The following is a 13,252-nucleotide window of genomic DNA, read 5'->3' on the forward strand; positions in this document are numbered from 1 at the left end:
AGAAAAATGTTCAGTTACCAGGAATGTCCTGGCAGCCAGCAATTTCAGCCTCTAGTTTTGATGAAAACACTTGCTGAGACTGAACTGGAACAAACAGAGCACATTTACACCCAGTCAGCTGGATTCCATCTTAAGAGTACAAGCTGAAGCTCCAGAAGGTGATGAGATGGATGCTATTCACGGGAACAGTCTGCAGCCATCTCTCTGTTATAGGTCTGGGTGAAAAAGCGGTACAAGGAAAATTATAGCGATGGAGAAAGCAGCTACCAAATACTGCAAGCGCACGTAAGAGCCAAAGCTCTGGGGGCTGGGTACGGTGGCTTACGCCTGTAATCCCAGCTCTTTGGGAGGCCAAGGCAGGTGGACCACAAAGTCAGGAGTTCGTGACCATTCTGGCCAACATTGTGAAACCCTGTCTCTACTAAATAAATAAATACAAAAATCAGCTGGGCGTGGCGGCGCATTTCTGTAATCCCAGCTACTAGGGAGGCTGAGGCAGGAGAATCGCTTGAAACCGGAAGGCAGAGGTTGCAGTGAGCTGAGATTGCTACTGCATGATGCTAATGGTTCTCAGCCCTGGCTGCCCTTTTGTTTTTCTTGTTTTGTTTTTTGTTTTGAGATGGAGTCTCCAGCCTGGGCAAAAGAGCAAAACTCCATCTCAAAAAAAGAGCCAAAGCTCCCTAGGAAACCCTAAGCATGAGGGACACAGACAGGAGAGTGGATCTGCAAAAGGGGCTTCTTAAGAAAAAATTACTAGCTCAAGGGAAACACTCAAGGAAAGAACAATGAAGCCACATAAAAGAGGATGAACTGATGTAACCAAAGATAAGACAGAACTGGTCGAAATTACAGCAAATCAAGCAGGTGATCCAGGCAAGTTCTCTAATGGTGCTTTCCAATACACCTTGCTCCCCATTCCCTGTCTTTGTCCCTTTCCCAGCACTTGGTTCTGCTCTGCAAGGTCTTCTGTCCATTTATTGGTTCATTCTGCAGACCTTGATTAAGCGTGGTCTTTATGCCTGTACAGGGCTGCTGGCACACAGAAGCAAAGAAAACACAATTAAGGCCAAATTAAGAAGAGCCTTGCTGGGCACTGTGGCTCATGCCTGTAATCCCAGCACTTTGGGAGGCTGAGACAGGCAGATCACTTGAGGCCAAGAGTGCAAGATCAACATGGAGAAACTCCATCTCTACTAAAAGTACAAAACTTGGTCAGGTGTGGTGGCAGGCACTTGTAATTCCAGCTACTTAGAACGCTGAGGCAGGACAATCACTTAAGCCTGGGAGGCAGAGGGGCAATGAGCTGAAATCTCACCACTGCACTCCGGCCTGGGTAACAAAGCAAGCCTCCTTCAAAAAAAAAAAAAAGGGAAAGCCTTAGAGGTCTTAAGTACTAAAAAGGTGAGGGTCTCCCTGTCCCAAAAGAAAACTCAAAATTAAATTTGATTTTTCAAAAGATTTCTTTTTTTACCAAATGCAATTTAGATCTGTTCTCCCACACTATTCTTATTTTTAAAATTTCAAGACAGATTAAAAATAATAAAAAAATTCTTTCCATATCATCACCAGTTTGGAGACCATAATTTGGAACCACTACCAGTAGATAGTACAAAGTAGTAGGTTGATAGGACAACCGAGGATAAAAACCCTGAGCCCATTGAAACATTATTCTGACCTATATGACATTTCTTCTGTCCTGAAAGCATGCTTGCATTCAGGCACAGATGAATAGCATGCAAAAATATTCTATAGACAGTTGCTGGAAGACTCAAGACCAGAGAGGCCTCTTCACCAGAGGATGATTGAGAGCCGAGAAACAATGTTCTCACCCTGACACATTCAGAGTGCACTTGTGGCTCCCCTGCACCTATGTTCCTATTTGTGTGCTTTTAATGGGTCACCAGCTTCACCAGCAATAGCTCTTGCAATTGTGGCTTCCCAGGAGCCAGGAAGTGAAGCAACCCAAGCGCGATGCATATAGGAGGCTGAGTCTGTGTGGGTGGTGGCAAGGTGAGAAGAAAATGTGACAAGTCTGAAACCACAAGGAAATTCAGAGTTGGTTCCAAGGCTTAACCTTTGCATGAAGTTCCAGAAAGTTTTCGGAGTCTGCACGGTGACTAAGCTTCATGTGCCTTCTTAGCAGTGGTGAGGAAAGAGTTGAACGGGTGTTGCAAACTGAGGTGATCTAGGAGTTCTCAGGATTTACATGCAGTCTATCCACTTCCTGGGGTCTTGACATGTTGCCTAGGCTGATCTCACCACAGAGCAAGACTCCATCTAAAAAAAAAAAAAAAAAGCATCTTTTTTGCAGAAATTGATATGCTAATCTTAATATTCATATGGAAATGCAAGAGACTCAGAAAAGCCAAAAACAATCTTGAAAAAGAAGAACAAAGTTGGAGAATTCATGTTTCCTGATTTCAAAACCTAGTATAAAGTTACAGTAATCAAGAGAGTGTGCTAATAGCATAAAAATAGACATATAGATCAATGGAATAGAATTGAGCATTCAGAAATAAAGCCTGCTATTTTTTTGTCAACTGATTTTCAGCAAGGGTGCCAAGACCACTGAACGGGGGACCCCCATCTCAACCAAAAAAGATTAAAAATTAGTTGGTCATGGTGGCACATGTCTGTGATCTCAGCTGCAGGGATTGGGGGGTGGGTGGTGCTATCAGAGGTGGGAGTCATTTGAACCCAGGAGGTCAAGGCTGCAGTGACTCATAATCACACCACTACACTCCAGCCTGGGTAATAGAGCAAGACCTGTTTCAAAGGACACTATCAAGAAAGTGAAAAGAAAAGATCACCCATAAAATGAGAGAAAACATTTGCAAGTCATATATCTGATAAGGGTCTTGTATTTAAAATACATAAAGAGTCTTACAACTCAACAATAAAAAAAAAACTAAAAATGGACAAAAGATTTGAATGGACGTTTTTCTAAAGAAGATATACAAATGGCCAATAAGCACATGAAAAGATATTCAATGTTATGACATATTAGGAAAATGCAAATGAAAACCCCAACGAGATTGCTAAAGGGTATAAGGGTTCTCTTGTGGATGATGAACATGTTCGTAAATTGATTGTGGTGATGTTGCACAACTGTGAATTCACCATTGCATTGTATACTTTAAATGGATGAATTATATCTCAGTATGTAGGTAAATTATGTCTCAGTAAAACTGTAGCAAAAAAAAAAATCTCTCAATGAGACAACACTTTACACTTACAAGGATGGCTAAAATAGAAAAGAGACAATAACAAGTGTTGATGAAAATGCAGAAAAAACTCTAACCCTTGTCCGTTGCCGATGGAATTGTTAATGGTGAAGTCACTATGGAAAAGAAGTTAGGTGTTCTTCAAAATGTTAAATAGAGTTACTATATGACCCAGCAATTGCACTCATAGACATATACCCAAGAGAAATGGAAACACGTGTCCACAAAAAAACTTGTACAGGAATGTTCATAGCAGCATTATTCAAAATGGCCAAAACTGGAAGCAATACAAATATTTATGATGAACAAATTAACAAAACTGTGTTATATCTACACACTGAACAATATTAGGCCATGAAAAGGAAGGAAGAAACATACTGCAATATGGATGAATTTTGAAATCACCATGCGAAGTTAAAGAGGTCAGATAGAAAAGACCACATATTGTGTGATTACATTTAAACAAAATGTTCAGAATAAGCAAATCCATAGAAACAGAAAGTAGATTAGTAATTGCCAGGGACTGTAAGGCAGATTGGGGAATAGGGAGAGAATGCTTAGGGATGCGGAGTTTCTTTTCGTGGGGATGAAAATGTTCTAACACTAGTCAGGATGTCTGCACAATTCTGTGAATATACTAGAAACCACAGAATTGTAGTCTTTAAAAGGGTAAATTTTATGTTAAATCTGTTAAAGTTTTTTAAAAAATCATGAACATAGAAATATAAATACCACAAATCATAATAGCATTATCAAGTTAAATAGTGGCCAGGTGCAGTAGCTGACACCTGTAATCCCAAACTTTGGGAGGCCAAGGCAGGAGGATCCCTTGAGGCCAGGAGTCTGAGGCTAGCCTGGGCAACACAGCAAGACTCCATCCCTTAAAGAAAAAAATAGCTGGACATGGTGGTGCATGCCTGTTGTTCTACCTCCTCAGGAGGCTGAGGCAGGAGAATCCCTTGAGCCCAAGAGTTCCAGGCTGCACTGAGCTATGATCAAGCCACTGCACTCCAGTCTGGGCAATAGAGTGAGACTCTGTCTCAAAAAGACAAAAGTTGGCCAGGCACAGTGGCTCACACCTATAATCTCAGCACTTTGGGAGGCCTAAGTGGCCAGATCACTTGAGGCCAGAAGTTCAAGATCAGCCTAGCCAACATGGTGAAACTCTACCTCTACTAAAAATACATAAATTAGCCAGGTGTGATGGTGCTGTAATCCCAGCAACTCAGGAGCCGAGTCATGAGAATCGCTTGAAACTGGAAGCGGAGGTTGCAGTGAGCCAAGATCGTGCCATTGCACTCCGGCCTAGGCTACAGAGTGAGAGTGTGTCTCAAAAAAAAAAGGCAAATAGTGAACAGGACTCTAGTTAAAATATAGTGTGATCCTGTATGTGTTAGGATAAGCCTCTGAAAATATGGTTATTTTACATAAGTAGTCCAAAAATAACAGTATAGTAGTAAAAGGCATGACGAGTGTCCAAGAATTGAATTTTACTGTGTGTGATGGTTAATTTTACATGTCAACTTGACTGGGCTAACAGATGCCCAGATAGCTGGTAAAACAGGATTTCTGGGTGTGTCTGTGAGGTGTTTCTGAAAGAGATTAGCATTTGAATCAATAGACTGAGTAAAGATCTGTCCTCACCAATTCAGTGGGTATCATCTAACCTAGTGAGAGCCAGAATAGAACAAAAAGGTGGAGGGAGGACAAATTCTCTCTTTGAGCTGGGACATGCATCTCACCTCTTCTTGGACATCAGCACTCCTGGTTCTCAGATCTTTGGACTTGGACCAGAACTTACACCATCAACTCCCTGGTTTTCAGGACTTCGGATTCCAGCTGAATTACACTACCAGCTTTCTTGGTTCTCTAACTTGGATCTCCAAATGACAGATCATGGAAATTTGGCCTCCCTCATCAGGTGAACCAATTCCTGTAAGTCTCTTCATTCACATGTATAGAGAGAGAGAGAGAGAGAGAGAGAGAGAGAGAGAGAGAGATCCTATTGGTCCTGTTTCTCTGGAACCCTGACTGATACATTGAGCTAGCAATTTATTCATCTCTACTCCTCAGTATATTGTTTGTTTGTTTGTTTGTTTGAGATGGAGTCTCATTCACTCTATCACCTAGGCTGAAGTGTAGTGACGTGATTTCAGCTTACTGCAACCTCCACCTCTCAGGTGGAAATGATTCTCCTCCCTCAGCCTCCTGAGTGGCTGGGATCACAGGTGTGCGTCATCACACGTGGCTAATTTTTGCGTTTGTAATAGAGGTGGGGTTTCACCATGTTAGGCAGGCTGGTCTCGAACTCCAGGCCTCAAGTGATCTGCCTGCCTCTCCTCCAAAAGTGCTGGGATTACAGGTGTGAGCCACCGCTCCTGGCTGCTCAGTGTACTGTTTATTATGAATTTGTTCATAAGCCACCCATGCTTTTTTAGTGTCATTTTCAAACAAAACACAGGGACCTCTCTGAAAAACAATGATTTTTTTTCCCTAGAATAAGAACAAAATAATATTTTCAAATTGAAAATTTTATATCTAAAGGCAAATACAAGACCAAAACTATAGCCACATCATTGATATCTATATTTCTTTAGCAAAACAAGGCTGTAAATCACTCTAATGCTAAAAAAGTATGAATCTATTTACAAAGCTAATGACACATTTTATGCTTGAAGAGAAAGCAAACAGAATTCCTTTATCTGGTGACAGTCCAGGCAATTGCAAAAATTCAACAACCTACAATGTGAAAGAGGCTGAGAACGCACAGGATAAAACCAAACTCCGTTTCGCTGTACTCTCACTCAGTAGTTAACACAGAAGACTTCCAGAAGACTTCTGTCACCAAATGTGGGAAGGGTTTCCCCGCTAATTAGGAGGCAATCAATTCTGCTGCAGACACCAGCTGGGTGTCCTCTAATTCAATGAAAACCTGGAGAGACAGCATCAGATCCCATAGATTGAGGGCTCAGTCCCTAAGCCAGCCCCCCATTTCAGATGCCAGCTGCAAGCCCCACAGGGTTTTATCTGTGCTTCTGACAAACTGCCTATAAATCAGGATTTCCACAGTCTTCTCCTGGGGTTAGAATAATGTGTTAGAGTGGTTCACAGAATTCAGAGAAACACTCGAGTTTACTGGTTTATATAAAGGATATTTACCAAGGGTACTAATGAACACTAGATGAAGAGATGCATAGGGAAGGTTTGGGGGAGTGGGTAAAAGCTTCCATGCCCTTTCTGGGCACCATCCTCTAGGAACCTGCAGGTGTTTGGCTATCCAGAAGCCCTCCAAACCCTGTCCTTTGGGGTTTTTATGGAAGCTTCCTTAGGTAGGCTTGATTAGATCATTGGCCATTGGTAATCAACTTGACTTTCAACCCCATCTCCTCCCTGCAGGTTGCGAGGTGGGACTGAAAAGTCCCAAACGTTTAATCCTGCCTTGGTCTTTCTGGTGATCAGCCCCCAGTCTGAAACTACCAAGGGGCTGCCAGCCACCAGTTATCTCATTAACAAACAAGAAGATACATCACTTTGGAGAGTCAAGGATTGTAGGAGATGTATGCCAGGAAAGGGGGCGACCATATAGTTCATAATATCACAAGCAATTACTATCGTGTGTTCATCCAAATAGATATTTCCCTTCACATAGGAAGGAAACAGCCGATGTGCTAAGCATAAATCAGCCTTTGGCATACGTGCATCACAAAAATGAGAGAAAGGTATGCAATAACACTTCATTCTATTTATCATTATAGACTCATGTTACTGGAGAAGAGATTTTTCATCTATAAAAATTATTGTGTGAGTAAAATGTACGTTGGAATCAGTACTGATGGAACCCTAGGCTTATGTTTAGCAAAGAAGGGTGTTAGTAACCCTAACATTCCTAGTTCAGAAGAAAAGGTTGCACCTGAATGCTAATCATACACTGCTTCACTCACTGAGAGCAATTAGCAGACAACAAGCGCCCTGACCTTGAACCAGGGTTGAAGTTTGCAAATCTGCTCAGTACGCAACCACTAAATGACTTTTCAGTATGTCGTGAGAGGAAACAGGCAGTGGGTGCAAAATTCTGCTTTTCACCTTGGAGTCATGTTATCAGAACACTCTCACAAATTTTTCAATAAAGGAAGTGATTTATGGTATTTCTTTGTTGACACTCAGAATGTTTGTAAAGCTGTTTCTCTATTTTCTTTTTTTTTTTGAAACAAAGTCTCACTCTGTCCCCAGGCTGGAGTGCAGTGGCGTGATCTCGGCTTACTGCTATCTCCGACTCTCGGTTCAAGAGATTCTCTTGCCTCAGCCTCCCAAGTAGCTGGGATTACAGGTGCCCACCAACCTCACCTGGCTAAATTTTGTATTTTTAGTAGAGATGGGGTTTCACCATCTTGGCCAGGCTGGTCTTGAACTCGTGACCTCGTGATCCACCCACCTCGGCCTCTCAAAGTGCCGGGATTACATGCGTGAGCCACCGTGTCTGGCCTTTACGATGTTTCTCTATTTTCAAGTGAGTTATCTCAGCTCTGTTTTCACATTCCTGCATGACCCAAAATATTACTTCAGGACTGATTGAGCAATAAATTTTAAAAGTTGAGAATGAGAATAAACCAGCAGAATTTTCTAAGAAGATACAAACCTGTATTAGTTATGTATTGCTGCATAACAGATTATCCCAAAACTTAGCAGCTTAAAGCAAACATTTATCATCTCATGGTTTTTGTGGGTTTGGAATCTGGGTACAGGTTATTAGCTGGGTGACTCTGGCTCAGGGCCTCTCACGAGATTGTGATCAGGGCATCTGCTGAACCTGCATCACTTCAAGTCTTGACAGGAGGAGAATCCATTTCCCAGCTCACCCATTTCCCATCTGCTCATCTGCTGTCGTTCCTCACTGTTATCTGGAGAAGTCAGTTTCTTGCCAAGTGGGCCTCACAACATGGCAGTGACTTCTCCCAGAGCCAGAGAGCCAGAGAGCAAGAGAAACCACGGTCTTTTTGTAACCTAATCTCAGAACTGATAGCCCCATCACTTCTGCCTCATTCTATTTGTCAGAAATGGCCCACTAGGTCCAGCCAGCACATAAGGGGAGGAGTTTACTTCTAGGGCATGAATATCAGGAAGTGAGGGTCATTAGGGCTCTCTCAGAGTCTGCCTCGCATAGTATCCATATACTTCTGTGAACCAGGTGCCACACCATTCGACAGCTCTTAGTCATTGAAGCTCTCAAAGGCCCCTCCTTCTGGCATGGCCCGCATCCTCAGTGTTCAGTGATCTGGTAGGCAGAACTTGACCAGCCAGGTTAGGTGTAAAGTGATGAGTACAAGGACTGGGCATGGTGGCTTATGCCTGTAATCCCAGCACTTTGAGAGGCTGAGGCAGGAGGATCACTTAAGGCCGGGGATTGAAGGCTGCAATTAGCTATGATCACACACTGCACTCCATCCTGGGTGGCAGAGTGAGACCCTGTCTCTAAAAACTAAAATTTTTTAAAAAATAGGCTGAGCTCGGTGGCTCACGCCTGTAATCCCAGCACTGTAGGAGGCTGAGGCGGGCAGATCTCATGATCTGGAGTTATAGATCAGGAGTTCTAGACCAGCCTTGCTAATATGGTGAAACTCCATCGCTACTAAAAAACAAACAAACAAACAAAAATTAGCCGAGCCTGGTGGCATGCACCTGTAGTCCCAGCTACTTGGGAGGCTGAGGCAGAAGACTCGCTTGAATCCGGGAGGGAGAGGTTGCACTGAGCCAAGATCACGCCACTGCACTCCAGCCTGGGTGACCAAGCGAGACTCTGTCTCAATAAATAAATAAATAAATAAATAAAAGAGATAGGTACAAAGCCTAAGTAAGCTGGATTGTGACTTAAAAATCTGGTGTCCTCAGGTACACATCCACAACAGAGCTGGTGGGTTCACCCTGGCCTCCTTCAGCTGGCACGGCTGTAGGCGCGTTCTTCCTTCCATGGTAGGGACAAATGTTGCCATACCAGTCCTGGGCTATCTCTGGACTTCTTAAGTATAAGAGAGAAAATATATTTTCATTTTTCTTTAAGCCATTTCTCCATTTTTCTGTTATGGCTAACTGAATGTAATCCTAACTAACGATATGGCTTTGTTCAAGTATCTAGTCTGGTTGTGGCCTGAGTTGCCCCACTTCTTCTTCCTAGATGATGCTTCTAGTAGAGGCGTACTGTCTCTAAGTGTAGGACAAAAGTTATGGCAAACATTGCCAGGTTTCCACTGTTAATGGGTAAGAACCAGGATGTGTTGACGGACTATGTCCAGAGTATGTTGCAATTTGTGGACAGCTGTATGCTCCCACTGAACCATAGGGATGGTCCTGGAGTGGGGCAGGGGCTAGTCCTCTGGTTCCTCTTCAAATAACAGGATGAGCAACAGGCTGTGGAGCCTGGATCTAAGTTCTCCTGTCATCTGTCCCAGGTGCTGCCTAAGTCCAAAGGCCTGACAGGTACAAGACCTGTACATCAAGCCCCTGTCTAACTGAGATCCATGGAACCAGCAGGTAACTTTAAAAACAAGGAGTAGCAGTGGCCAGGGATAAGGAAGTGCAGATAAAAGACAAATGAATTGTGAAAGTAGGCAGGGAATGGACGCAAACAAAAAAAATCTATATAGGCTGGTGCAAGTGCAGCGGTGTTTACAACAAATCGATCACGACCAGTTACAGATTTCTTTGTTCCTTCTCTACTCCCCATTGATTCACTTGACTAGCCTTAAAAAAAATCTGTATAAAGCACCAACGTGGACAGTGTTTGCGTTGTGTGTGCAATGCCAGCCAGAGGCCCTGGGAAAACAAAGACGGTGACTGTTTCCTTTCACTGCCTCTGCGCTGCGGTGTCAGTGACTTTATCTAGCGAAACCCATACCCAGGCTTACGCCAGAGCTGTGTTCAGCTCCCACTCTCCTTTTCATCGCATGCCAAGAAAATCACTTGCCTCAGGGTACCCACAGGGGCATTTCTAAGGTATTTTGAGCCAATTATAGCAGTGGAGAACCGAGGGTATCCACCAATTTCTTAGACCCAAAGTATTTCTATTATAAAATACATTCCCTGCCTTGGAAATGGCAGGAATTCACCTTAGAGAACAAGAAATTGTCAGCAAAAAATCTGGACTGCAGACATTTTTTCAAATGCTTCTGAACTGACTTTAACTTTCATTTAACACACTGGCTAGGACTCACTCCACTAACCTCAGTCTAATCTCCTTTAGGAGATGCAGGCCCGAGAATTCTTCTAGTTCAAAATCCGTATTTCCCAAAATTAGGCAAAAGGACACTCACTGGCTCAGAAATGGTCAGTGTGGGAGGCTCAGTATGGAGTGGAAGAGCGGGGACTCTTAAGTTAGACAGCCCTGCAATGAAGTCAAGACTCCCACACTGAAGTCCAAAGATATTATCTGTAGTTGTGAAACAGAAAATAAAGGTGTACATGTGTTACTTATAGTTACAAAGGTGTAGCTGAGGAATTTAAAATACTGATAAAACCTTAATGGAAAGCAGTTGGGGAGGTAAAAGGAAAATGTTAGGGTACTAAATCCTCATCTTTCATAGCAGGAGGTCAATTAATAAATCAAGAAGCGATAGTATACAGGCCAGACGCGGTGGCTCACACCTATAATGTGTGAGCCAGCCTCACCCAACACTTTGGGAGGCTGAGGTGGGCAGATCACTTGGAGCCAGGAGTTTGACACCAGCCTGGCCAACATGGCCAACACGGCAAAACCACATCTCTACTAAAAATACAAAAAGCTACTTGGGAGGCTGAGGCATAAGAATCGCTTAACCCAGAAGGTGGAGGTTGCCGTAAGCCAAAATTGCACCACTATACTCCGGCCTGGATAACTGAGCAAGACTCTGTCTCAAAAAAAAAAAAGAAAAGAAAAAAAGAAATGATGGGTTTTCTTTAAAAACAAATATTTATGGGGCTGGGCGCGGTGGCTCACGCCTGTAATCCCAGCACTTTGGTAGGCCAAGGCGGGCAGATCACAAGGTCAAGAGATCGAGACCATCCTGGCCAACATGGTGAAACCCTGTCTCAAAAACAAAAACAAAAACAAATATATATGATGTGCCAAACACTGTTCTAGGCATTGAGGATATAGCCATAAAATAAACAAAACGAAGTTGCTGCACTCCTTATTCTAGTAATAAGCTGATTGGTGAAAGGTAGCACTGTTAAGGTGACTAACAGAAGAACTAGTTAAAAGTCTTATAATAATTGCTTTGGAGAGCAAACTTAGGGGAAGGAAGAGGGAGACAGAAACAGGACAAAGGATTGTTTTTGCCAACAAGCCCTGCGATGCTATTTGATTTTTAAAAATTTGATTTAAATTATTAACAAGATGTTCTACTACCTATTAGCTGAATATCCTTAAACAGATTATGGAACTTCACTGGGCCTTAGTTATTTCATCTGGAAATTGAGGATAATAATGTCTCCCTCAAAGACCATTTATAGGCCGGGCACCGTGGCCCACACCTGTAATCCCATCACTTTGGGAGGCCGAGGCAGGAGGATCACTTGAGGTCCGGGGTTTGAGACCAGCCTGGCCAACTTGGTGAAACCCCATCTCTACTAAAAATACAAAAATAAGCTGGGTGTGGTGGTGCGCGCCTGTAGTCGGGGAGGCTGAGGCAAGAGAATTGCTTAAAACCAGGAGGTGCAGGTTGCAGTGAGCCAAGATTGCACCACTGCACTCCAGTCTGGTGACAGAGCAAGACTTTGTCTCAAAAAAAAAAAAAATTGGCAGGGCGTGGTGGTATGCACCCGTAATCCCAGCTACTCAGGAGGCTGAGGTATCAGAATTGCTTGAACCTGGAGATGGAGATTGCAGTGAGCCGAGATCATGCCCTTGCACTCCAGCCTAGGTGACAGAGTGAGACCCCATCTAAAAAAAAAAAAAGGACTCAAGTCTGAAGTAGGCACCCAAATGTCAGTCCCTCCCTGATATTTCCTGTGTCATATTTTTCAGCTCAAGGATTTCAGGCTGAGAATCGACATCTATTGTTGGGTCTGGTCTCAGCAAGTCACGTGACTTTTTTGGATCTGTTTCTGTCCATCTGATACAAAGATGCTCATCTCAAGTTTCTCCATATGCAGAGGAACAGGTGTAGGTTGGTGACAACTCAGGGAAGCCTTTGAGCTTCTTGAGAGAACACCGACCGCATCTTAACATGGTTTCCATTTGGATGAGACTGTGTAACTTTTATATTATTATATTTTCTGCTCACTTGGGGATATATAGGCAATCTGCTGGCCTGACTCTATCATTGCCTCAAAAGGTTTCACAATTAGGTACTTAATCTCTGAAACACTGATGTTCTCATGATATAAGGGAAAGAACAATTATGAATTCAAAAAAAGAGATCACTGTCTGAGATTAGGATGTAAATAGCAGGAAAACACTGAAGCTGTCAGCATGACAGAGCAGGAAGTTCTGCTGAGATCCAAGCTGGCTATAAAGGGAAAGTGTACATATGTGATTCTTTTTTTGTTTATGCACACACATAAATATGCAGGAGGAGTGCTTGCAGGTTCTGTGCTGTGTGTGTGGGGGGGGGGCGGGGGGTGAGGTTCAGGCAATGCTGTGTTGGTAAAGGGCTAACAACCAGTAGTGAGGAGAGCCCTGATTTTTAGCAATTGCCAATTTCAATGGTGTAAATACTCCCACTGTGGCTGATTTCAAGCTATCAAGTTGAAGTCACTGAGTGCAGAGCTGGGAAGAGACACAGAGTCAGCTCTCACCAGTTGATGCCAGCCAGTTCCAGAAGATTTCTGGTTGCAGGTTTCCAGCACTGCCCTCTTTCAGAAGCAGAAAACCTTCCAGTCCTTCCACGCATCTGCTTCTAAAGTTGTGGATATTGCTTTTGATTTATTCCAGAATCCATTCATATCTCTCAAACAGAATTGTTATTTTCACTTGATTATTTACACCTTTGTAAAGTTCATAGCTCATCACAACTCACAGAAAATCTGAAACTAGGCTGGGTGCAGTGGCTCACACC

Source organism: Sapajus apella, unplaced genomic scaffold, assembly GCF_009761245.1.
Source record: "Sapajus apella isolate SASKATOON/1434 unplaced genomic scaffold, GSC_monkey_1.0 scaffold12, whole genome shotgun sequence".
Classification (NCBI taxonomy): Eukaryota; Metazoa; Chordata; class Mammalia; order Primates; family Cebidae; genus Sapajus; species Sapajus apella.